This window comes from Calidris pugnax, unplaced genomic scaffold (assembly GCF_001431845.1).
Source record: "Calidris pugnax isolate Ruff unplaced genomic scaffold, ASM143184v1 scaffold41, whole genome shotgun sequence".
Classification (NCBI taxonomy): domain Eukaryota; kingdom Metazoa; phylum Chordata; class Aves; order Charadriiformes; family Scolopacidae; genus Calidris; species Calidris pugnax.
The window spans coordinates 12,868,567-12,878,638 of record NW_015094509.1 but is presented as its reverse complement, the minus strand read 5'-3'; positions in this window follow the sequence as shown (position 1 = coordinate 12,878,638).

The window sequence follows — 10,072 nt, the reverse complement described above, 5'->3', positions numbered from 1 at the left end:
GAAGAGAGAGAGAGAGAGAGAAGGCCGGTGGGGGGAGCATGGAGGAATACGGGGGCAGAGCTGGATGCTACCAAGCGGGCGGGCTAAAAATAGGCGCCGCGGAAAAGAACGGCTGGAGCTTAAAGGGGCAGAGGCGGCCTCGATCTCCGCAGCTCCGGGGCGGGGGGTGACGGCCTCCCGCCGCGCCGGGCATCTCCGCGGTTTCGGAGCAGAGGCACCGTAAGCAGCAGGGACGCCCGCGCTGCCCGTGCCCGGGTCCCGTCCGCGCCTTTGCGGTGAGAGCCCTGCGCTGCGCTGCCCGCCCGCCGCAGCGAGCGCGGCTCCGCTCCGGGGCGGGGGGGCTCTGGGGAACGAGCGGTGGGGCGGCGGCCGGGCTCTGCCCGCCCCTCACCTCTCCTCAGCCTCCAGCCCCCCCACCTCTCCTCAGCGCCCCTTCCTCACCTCAGCACCGGGCCGGGCCCCTCACCGCAGCGCCGGCATCCTCTCCTCACAGCCGGGCCGGGCCGTTTACCTCAGGGCTGGGCCCCGTGAAGAGGCAGAAAGAAAGTGTGGGAGAGGATGCCAAGCGGTGTCTTCGTGAGGGATTTCTCGGGGGGCTTCTCCGTCCTGCTCTGAGCCGTTGGGTTTTGCGGGCGAGGCTTGGGGAGAGAGAAGCTCACACCCGCTCTCCGGTGAAGCCCAGGGCTGTCAGACGGCGGTGTGACAGGTCCAAGGCAAAGAGCTTACAAAACAGTCCCCATAAATCTGTTTTTCTAGGCTGGAGGATCTACGTGGCAAAGCAAAATGACATGGTCACGCTCTCATATACAGTACTGTGCTTCAAACCTTGCAGCTAATTGTTAGAAATTAAAAGCCCCCCAAGTGTTTGTGAATGGGAGTTCCTGGTGTGTTTTTTAAGCTGTGGGTTATCCCTCCCTGCCTTCCTAAAAGACCAGTAAGAAAAAAACATGACAGCACCACATTGTTTTAGATTTAAAACATACTACAAAGCCCAAAATTGTATTACTTTAGCTGGGGTTCAGAGGTTTTGCTGAATTTTGCTTTTACAGATACAGAAAATTGCCGCTGTACAAAAAAAACATCTTTACAATATGAATACTAAATAAGTTCCCACTCAGAAAACAGTGCCGGACAACATCTGCATAATGATAACTTGCTACTCTGATGATGTCAGGTACAATAGTTTGCTCAGTCAAGATCACCATGTTTAAAAAGTTTCATTTATTTCACTAGGCACAAGAGGGGAGCAGTGGGAGTTTATCTTAATCTGAACTCTAACACAGCCTTCAGCAAAAACTGCTGGTGAAAAAAAGCTCAGTTACACGTAGGTGAGTATAATCAGGAGAGGAAACGGTACTTGTCAGTAATGTCAAATAAAGCGAGAGCAAGGAAGCAATTTCCCTCGCAGACTGACATACAATGGGATAGATTATTAGACAAGATTATGTAGGTAACTCTGCTGCAGTACTTGTAAGAAACAAAAGATGATGTCACAAAGATTATAGTATTAGAAAGGGAATGAATCATGTTCACTAATTGCCTCCTCATCCTGCGTTCTCTGTAAGCCATGAGATACACTATTCTGTAGTCTGTGTCTAACAGCAGCCTTTACACTGTATATTAGAAAAAGTTGTAAGGTATGCAGCATGCATAACTGTACAAAGTGATGAAAAAATATAAATTATGTAATTCTTTCAGCTGGAGCTATTGATCTCAAGATAGACAGCAGGGGAAACAGAGAAGACAGTTTTCTGAGCGCAGCCTCAGATTTGGGATAACGGAGGGCTAATGTATTTCTGGCTGCAGCTGGAGCCCTGCAGGAGCAGTAGGCAGCCTCTGGAGAATTTCCTAGAACAGTTTGCACCTTCACCATCACACAGCTCTAGATAAATTAGGAGACCAAAAGGTGTCCTGAGTCTCAGGGGAGTAGCTTCTGACTGGGGATTCTACTGTCTAAGGAGTCCATCATGGGAACAAATCTCTCTGTTAAAATAATGGTGAAGAAAACAAGTATTTTTTTTTAAATCTGCATTATCATTCTCTTCAGGGGTAGCTGTATTATCATTCTCATGTCTTTCTTCATCTATGAGGAATCTCTTCAGAACTTGCCAAATATAGTTGCTTTTACAAGGAGAGATAGATATATATGGATCTTTCTTACCCAAGCCATGCTGTGGTAAATTGCATGAAATTATAAAAAATGTCACCTAAGATAACAAGTCCTTGTAATTCCAGCATTCAAAAGACCATCAAGTCCCAGATGCAGATGACCAAATTGGACATTTGCAGGTAAGCGGTGGCAGATTCTGCTGTGCCAGCCAGTGAACTATACATTGTCTAGGGGCAGACACCCATCTGAAGCTGGATGCTGTTCCTTTCTTCCAATTTTGCACAGCAGAAATATCCATAGAGTTACATTTTGTTCCTACTCAGCAACAAAGATGTAAATATCTGCTATGCTGCTGTGCCCCTATCAGACAACAGGAGAGGAACAGCTCCTCAGCACGCAGATGTGCAGTTTTGTTCTCCACAAATAGCACAGCACTTCACCAATACCTCTTCATATTTCTTGGGAAGGATCTAGTAAAATCTTTCTTTTTGAAATGTACCTCCTATAATTCCACGTTGCTGATGACCTGAAGCTGTGACATACCAGCAACTGGCTCTGACTTTCACCTCAGTTTTTTCTTCTCAGTGTTATTTTCACCCTTCTCCCTGATAGCAGTGTTCAGATTCTCTCTTCTCTACCCTCTCCTTGTGTAACTCAAAGCTACATTCCAGCACCTTTATTTTTCATGTTCACTGCCCTAGGGAATGCTGCAGTACAGTCAAGTACATAATCTTCCTGTGTGGTAGATAGAATATGCATTGAGGTTTTTTAATTTTTTTTTTTTTATTTCTTACAGGAAAAAACTCATTTTCAAGGGATATAACTTGGAAGTTTTAGTAAAGATGTAAATAAAAGGTCAAAGTTATTTCCTCATGGTTTATGATCCTTTATGTGACCATTTCCTGCACATCTTTTTAAACTAAACACTACAGGGGGAGGGCAACAAACCAAAGTTCATCTTATTAGGTACAAGAGAACAGAGAGATGTGCACAGAGAGAATCCAGCCGTGGGGCTGGGGCCCAAATGGGAGATGTTCTTCAGAGCAGCACAACAGCTGGCATGATCCGTGTCTGTCCAGCTGTGCTCAAGGGAGGAGGGACAATTTTATTAGATGGTACCATCCAACTTTCTGCTTTTGGGTTACAGTTAAGAAGCACAAACTGAAACCAGATGACTGGGGCTTCATGGCACTTGAAGAGGCCTCCTAATTTTTACTCAATACTGCCTCAGGCTGCCCTCTCCCCTGCCACTGATTTACATTGACCCTGAAATTAAACTCCTTTAGAAACAATTTTGAGGGAAAGATAAGAAAAATTAGTCCAACCTGAAAGATTAGGAGAAAAATGCTTAGTGTCTGAAATACCCATTAAAAATGTGTGTCAGACTATTATGATGTATCTGTATCATAATTTTCAAAACCCACATCTGATTAGTTCCAAACTTTATGAATATGTTCAAGACATTTTGAGGGACAAGAAGCATAAGTCCACTGAATTTTAAGAAAAAATAGGGAACTAAAATAGAAAAAAAGTACAAGGAGGGTGGTTGAGTGGAGGAAAGGGAGCACATAAGGGCTTCCTGCTGTGTAGGTAGGTGTGGAGTAGGGATTGGAAGGGGATCAGCTCCCACAGGACCCCAACAGGCTGGAATTAGGGAAACCCCAGGATGGGGATCACAACGGGATGATGGTATGGGCAGTAAAGCAGGGAACGCTGGCACGTGGGAGCTGGGATGTGGGACACACAAATCTTACTGCTGTGGACACCACCTTTGGAGGGAATGAGAATAGAAGGAATTTTTTGTAAAAACAAGAAAAGAAGATGTAGGGGTTTGGGAAACCTGTGAGACCCATAAGGAATAACTGGGATTATTACAGGGTCCCTTAAGTAGGAGGAAAGAGGAGGCACAAGGCATGTGATAATACATTTAGAGAAAATAATCTGAATTGTGCTTACATGAAGCTGAACTCAGCGTTGGCAGCTGCAACTCGGTAAAGAGCTCTTGAGTCATCACTGGCCATTCTCTGAAGTTCTCAGTTCAATGCACAGCAGTAGCCAAAAAAGCCAATGAAGCCTTAGGCTTCACCAGGGCGCAGGCAGCGTCTTGCTGCTCTCTGCAACTCCGAAGGACAGAGCTGGAAAAGGTACAGAGAAAGGCAGCTGTCATCAGCAAGCAACTCCTCGTGAGGGGAGAATAAAAAGGCTGGGACTCTTCAACATGGAACATGGCTGAGGTTTTGCAAAATCATGAAAGCGGCAGGTAAGACAAAAAGTGGATGAGAATGATTATTCACCAAATTCCACAGTACTGGGTAAAGTCAGTGAAACTATTACAAAGGTGAAACAGATGAAACATAGTGGGTAGTAGTCTTCTGGAAAGCATTACACCAGGACGTTCTGGAGGCAGACCTCACCAGCAGGTTCAAAAAAGAATTGGCAAAATCCATAGGTAACAGACGCGTAAACAGTAAATCGACAGGCTGGGAATCGTCTTCAGTATCTGGAATCGTAGAGCTGTGGATGCCAGGACACTACTAGGTGAACAGACTACGGAAAGTTTAGGCTTATATACTGTCTCCAAATAGTTCCTACTTCTGTCACTGCTGGAGACAGTACACTGTGCTAGGTAATACCTGTCATAAATTCAGTTGTTGCCAATAGCACTATGTGTGATCCCCAGGACAGATCATATCCGTGCTTTCAGCCCCAAGTGTGATCTCTGCTAACTCTAGACGTAGCTAATGGCGTGTTGCTGTGTTATTTAGAATTTAAGGGTAAGGCAGCAAAAAGCCTCTTTAAATTTGATAGACCAGGATGTTATATAAAAAATCCCAGTTTCTCTATTAATATTCATTAAGCATGACTGGCAAAGGTCTTTGGAGGTTTGGTATAAATAGCTTTCCCTGCACTGGAATTCACAATGGCCAAAATCCTATCTCATATAAGTCCTGAATACACAGATATCTTGCTAGGGACATTTGGAAGATTTCTAAAGAAGAGTCTAACCATATCCCACAGTCCTTCATAACTGACAGTTGTTACCCTTGAGTATCCACTCCCTTTACCACCCGAGGGGCTCTGCTACTGATGGCTGGTGGACATGAGTAGCTTGAAACCCTTGGATGTCCATCCTTCTGAAATCCATTATCTTTCTGGCATCCTTTCTTTTTTTCCCGACCAACTCAAAGAGCCATTTTTTGCTGCTAACAGGTCAGTCCGTGTCACTGGCAGACTGAGCAGCAATTTTTGGTCCATAAGAGGAAACAAATGACAAACCACGTATTGTGTACAGCCTCCTGTTAGTGCAGTTTGATCAGAGCAAAGCAGAGGGGGTTTGTCCTGCCGTTGCGACACAGAAAATGCACTGACAGCAATGCAGGTGTTGCCCCATGGATGAGTCTACATTCATTCCTTAAAAGGGGGTTTGTATGTAATAGATAGAAATGTTAGGAGAAACAACACAAAATACAGCTGAATTTCAAACAATGAGTTTCATATTAATTCCTTATTAATGTGAAAGGAAAATAACCTTATATACTAACCTAGGAAGAACACAGAACGTGTTCTTACTCAGAGTAAGTTCAGCATTTCAAATTTGTTGGCCATTTTCATCTCAGACATTTTCTTCACTGTAATCAATGTGCTTTTTTTTCCCCAGCTAGTCTACAGTAATCTACTTTTTTACTGCCCTCTGTGGGCTTTGAAGGGTTTTTTTTCCTTAAACATTGGAATTTAAATATCCATTCCTGACTGCTTTAACAGAGACTCCTGCCAGGCATTTGGGGGCAAACATTTTACTTCAAGGCTGTGCGTGTGCTGTTCTGAGCAGTGCAGGGGAAATTTCCTCAGCTCATGCATTACTTTCACACATTATGCAGATTTGTATACATGAGATTAATTTGCTTTGTTTTCAAAGACACCAATAATTGAGCAACGTGTTATGAACACAGTTACAGGCTTATATTACTATGTAAATGTTTTAAATGTTTCAGGAAGATTTTCTTAGTACTCTTCAATGATACAATATATCATAGATCAGTTCCAGACACTTTTCAACATTACTGAGGTTGTGCCCCTGTAAAATAGAAAATGATAACTTTTCTGTTATTTAATTATTGTGGGGCATACAAGCTGTAGTAGACATTATAAAACCCAAAATAGATAGAGATTATGAGATCTTTAATGTGGGAAGAAGTGCATGTATGGAACACTCTGCACCAGGAAGCTGCCGGAAGCATCTGTCTCTCGGAGAGCGGCATTAAGAGCAGAGTGCTATTAGCATGGCTATTAAAAACAAAAGAGAGAAGTGCAGCATACTACTTTGGGATCAATATTTAATCTAATATGGCCCCTTGATTTCCCTCAGTAATCTCAAACGAGCCATTTGGTTGTTAACGAAGGAAAATTAGGCAAGGTATCTGGAAGTAAGCACAACCAGGCCAGGGGCATGCACTTGTGTGACTGAGCCATTGGTTGTCTTCTGTAAATCAGTGTGAAGACTAGAAGTGTGCTGAGATCATTTGTGATTTCACAGAAATCAAGCATCCCACTATCGTTAAAACTAACAGCAATCGAAGTACAATCATCTTAAAAAGGGGGGCCTCCAATAACCAAAGACCATATACCACGGGGACAAAAAACGCACCTGTCAGTTTTCTTTGGAACTGATTAAAAGCTTTCTTTCCATGCAATTTCCATGTGGATTAATAAAGCAAAATCCATTAGTAAAAAAAAATAAAAATTAAAAAATTAAGGTCTTCAATATCCTTTACGCAAAAAAAACTTGCTGAAACTAACAGTACCTCACAGATGCTCTTTTAAGCAGAATTAGTAATGTGCTTTTAAAACAAAGACATGCCAGTGTTTGATAGAGCCTCATCAATTTTCAATTAGCTCCAGGAAGTGTGGTTTTTAACCACCCAGAAAACTGGCCCCACCATTTAAACAAAAACAACCAACCACCAAATACAAAAAAAACCTAACAAAACAAAACAAACTAAAATAAATTGAAAAATAAAAGTGGCGGACCAAAAATAGCTGGTCAAGGTACATAGCTGAAGTTGCATTTCAGTATTTGTATTCAGGCATCACTCAGAGTTAGCACCCAGCAAAAGCGATGTAAAGGAGCATGGAAGATGGTAAAAAGCAAGGAAGACACTAAAAGGAGCATGAAACATTCATGCATTGCATGGTTTGCTGATATATGAATGAAAATGAAGGAACCTGGCTACCTGATCAGACATTGCCCTTAAGTACTTCACTCCTGGAATCACTGTGATAAAATTCCCTTGAGATTTGGTAATTTCACCCTGGTCATAACAGACAGAATTCCTTTTACATGTTTTGTGTAAGCTTTAAGAACATCTAACTAGAATGAAGAGTTAACTACAATTGCTATTTGTCCTTGGGACCTTATTGACAAAGCACCAAGGTGATGGAACTTTTACTGTTGATGCTACAGACAACCAAACAGGTGCTCTAGGATCAGGAAGATCATATCCCTGCTTGTCTGGTGTAGGCAACACGATAATACCAGGGAAATTCTGCCTGGAGGTAAAAAAATAGAAAGACTGGATTGCACAACTGACATGGCTGCTGGCAAACAAGGTAAATACGTCTCAGCTGCTGAACATTTCTTGTTCAACTCCACTATCGTTTGAAGCTAGGCTAATAAAATACGTCAAAAGACAAACAAATTCTCCAACTACTATAAAAATGCTGAACTAGCTTAAATAAAAATTAAAATTTTCTATCTTTTGATAGAAATTGTGTAATAAAGCCTCAATTAAATAAACAAAAAGCATAGGAAAAAAATTGATATATTTTTTTAAATCCTAATATTTCCTTTTATCTGAAAAAAAAAGAAAAAATCTCTTCTCCACATTTTGATCTTGATATTTCAGAACCTGTTCACCTTTTCTTTAAAATATACATAGGTAATTTTTTAATTTCAAAATGAAAAAAATGATTCAAAATGGCAAAGCTGAAATATTTCAGAATTTTTCAATTCCATGTTGTAAAGAAAGGTGGAAAAATACAGACCTATTTCCTTTATTCAACCCAACTTTAAAAAGGTTTTTATCCTGTACCTGTGTTTTTCATACAATCCCCACAATAAATTTTATCATTCTATACTTAAAGCCTGAATGTCCATACCACTTTTTGCTGCTACTGTGATTTCTGGGTCCCCATCATATTTTCTTTGCTGAATGATGCAGAGATAAATGACTGCTACTAGTAATGCAGCAACCAGCCATAGAATTTTTTAGGCAATACTTAACGCCAATACAAACAGGTTCTCTGATTGTTTTTCTGTTGCTTCTTTGTTTGTTGCGGAAGAAAGCTGCTGTTTCTCAGCAGGCTAGAAACTTCTGGCATCTTCTACTTTCAGGTCCTGCATTGCAAATAGTTTCTCTAAAAAATGAAGACAAAACATTTACAAAAACAAGTGAAAGAGTCGCAGGTGCACATTGGCTGTTTTTGTTGTGGATTTTCAAAGATTCTGAGTCACAGTAGATATTTTTAGCTGTGCTTTTAACCACTTTTTCTGCTACATTGCCTAGATGGAAATTATTTTAACAGTGGTTTGATCCTTGTGCTCATTTGAATTTGGATCCTTTGTCGAATAAGTTAGTCTCTCAAATTTCTTTCAATACACAGATCTCTAGCTATCTGATTCTTGCACCTTTAAGCTTGCATTGTCAAAGTTATATTATTATCATGTATTAGGACAGAAAGCTCTTTAATTATGTTTTTGGATGTATAATATACAATTACCAATTGCACTTTTATAAATTCCAAAAAGACAAGTGTTAGTAGAGGAGCAAATTACTAAAAATTATCTATTAATACATATACAATAAAAATGAGAACAGGATCCCCATATGACAAAACTATAAAATTCAGGAAATTTCATGGAAGGGACTATGTGACTTGTCTGCTTGTAGTGTCAGTATCTGAACCCATCGAATAAAGAGGTCTTTCCTGCTCTGTGTTTCTGACCTCTTAGGCAGCCCTGGTCAAAAGTTGCTTTACTGAAGTTCCCAAGAGATTTATCAACACTGGGAAGGGATTGAGAACCAAATGCATTTGCGATTAAACTTTTATATGTGATACCAACACTGTAAATCAGGAATTTCATTTTTATAAATTATAAAACATAATGGAATCTGCACATTTTTATCTTAAAGTTCTAGCTCTCAATATAGTTATATTTTGCTGCCTCCAGGCATAATTTGTTAGTTTGCTTTTTCGCTTGTTTGTTAAGAAGGTGCAAGGTTATATATGCTCAAAAGAACCTGTGAACTTTGCAAAGGGGTTGAAAAGAGCATGTACATAGAAAATGGTGATTTTTCTTTCTTTTTTGTGAGTAGTTTATTTATCATCTTAAGTCTACTTACAAATTTAACCTTAAATCTTAGATTTTAACCTTAATCTTAAATCAGCTATAATTTCTGCTGAAAATAATGTTTCCTGTGTTATCTCATGTTAGTGCATGGGTAAACTGTTCACTTCTCTTTTCAGAAGTGAAATCCTCATCAGCCTACATCAGAAAGTACCCCAGCTATATACTCTGTCATGGGATATTCCTATTTGCTATTTTTTAGTCCATTAATGCTTGTGAGAACTAGACTCTAAATATCCCACTGGGTGGAAAAATATATTGGAAGCTTTTTTAACCTCACTAAAATGAAAAGGAATGAGGAACAGGTAATGTTAACTTTTTAGAAATGGTAATAGTCTCTTACAGTAAAAGTTGATAAAGACAAAACATGAATCTTTTTACAAAACTTCCAGGTGCTGCCATGTTATTTTGACATAATTATCTAATTAGTTTAATTTATAAAATTTCAACATTTAGATGCAATTAGAGGCTTTATTCCAGTGCTGTTCTTTGCTTTTCCAGTATAGACAATTATAGTACAATGATATGTTGCTTTCTCAAAAGAGACCTGGGGAAGG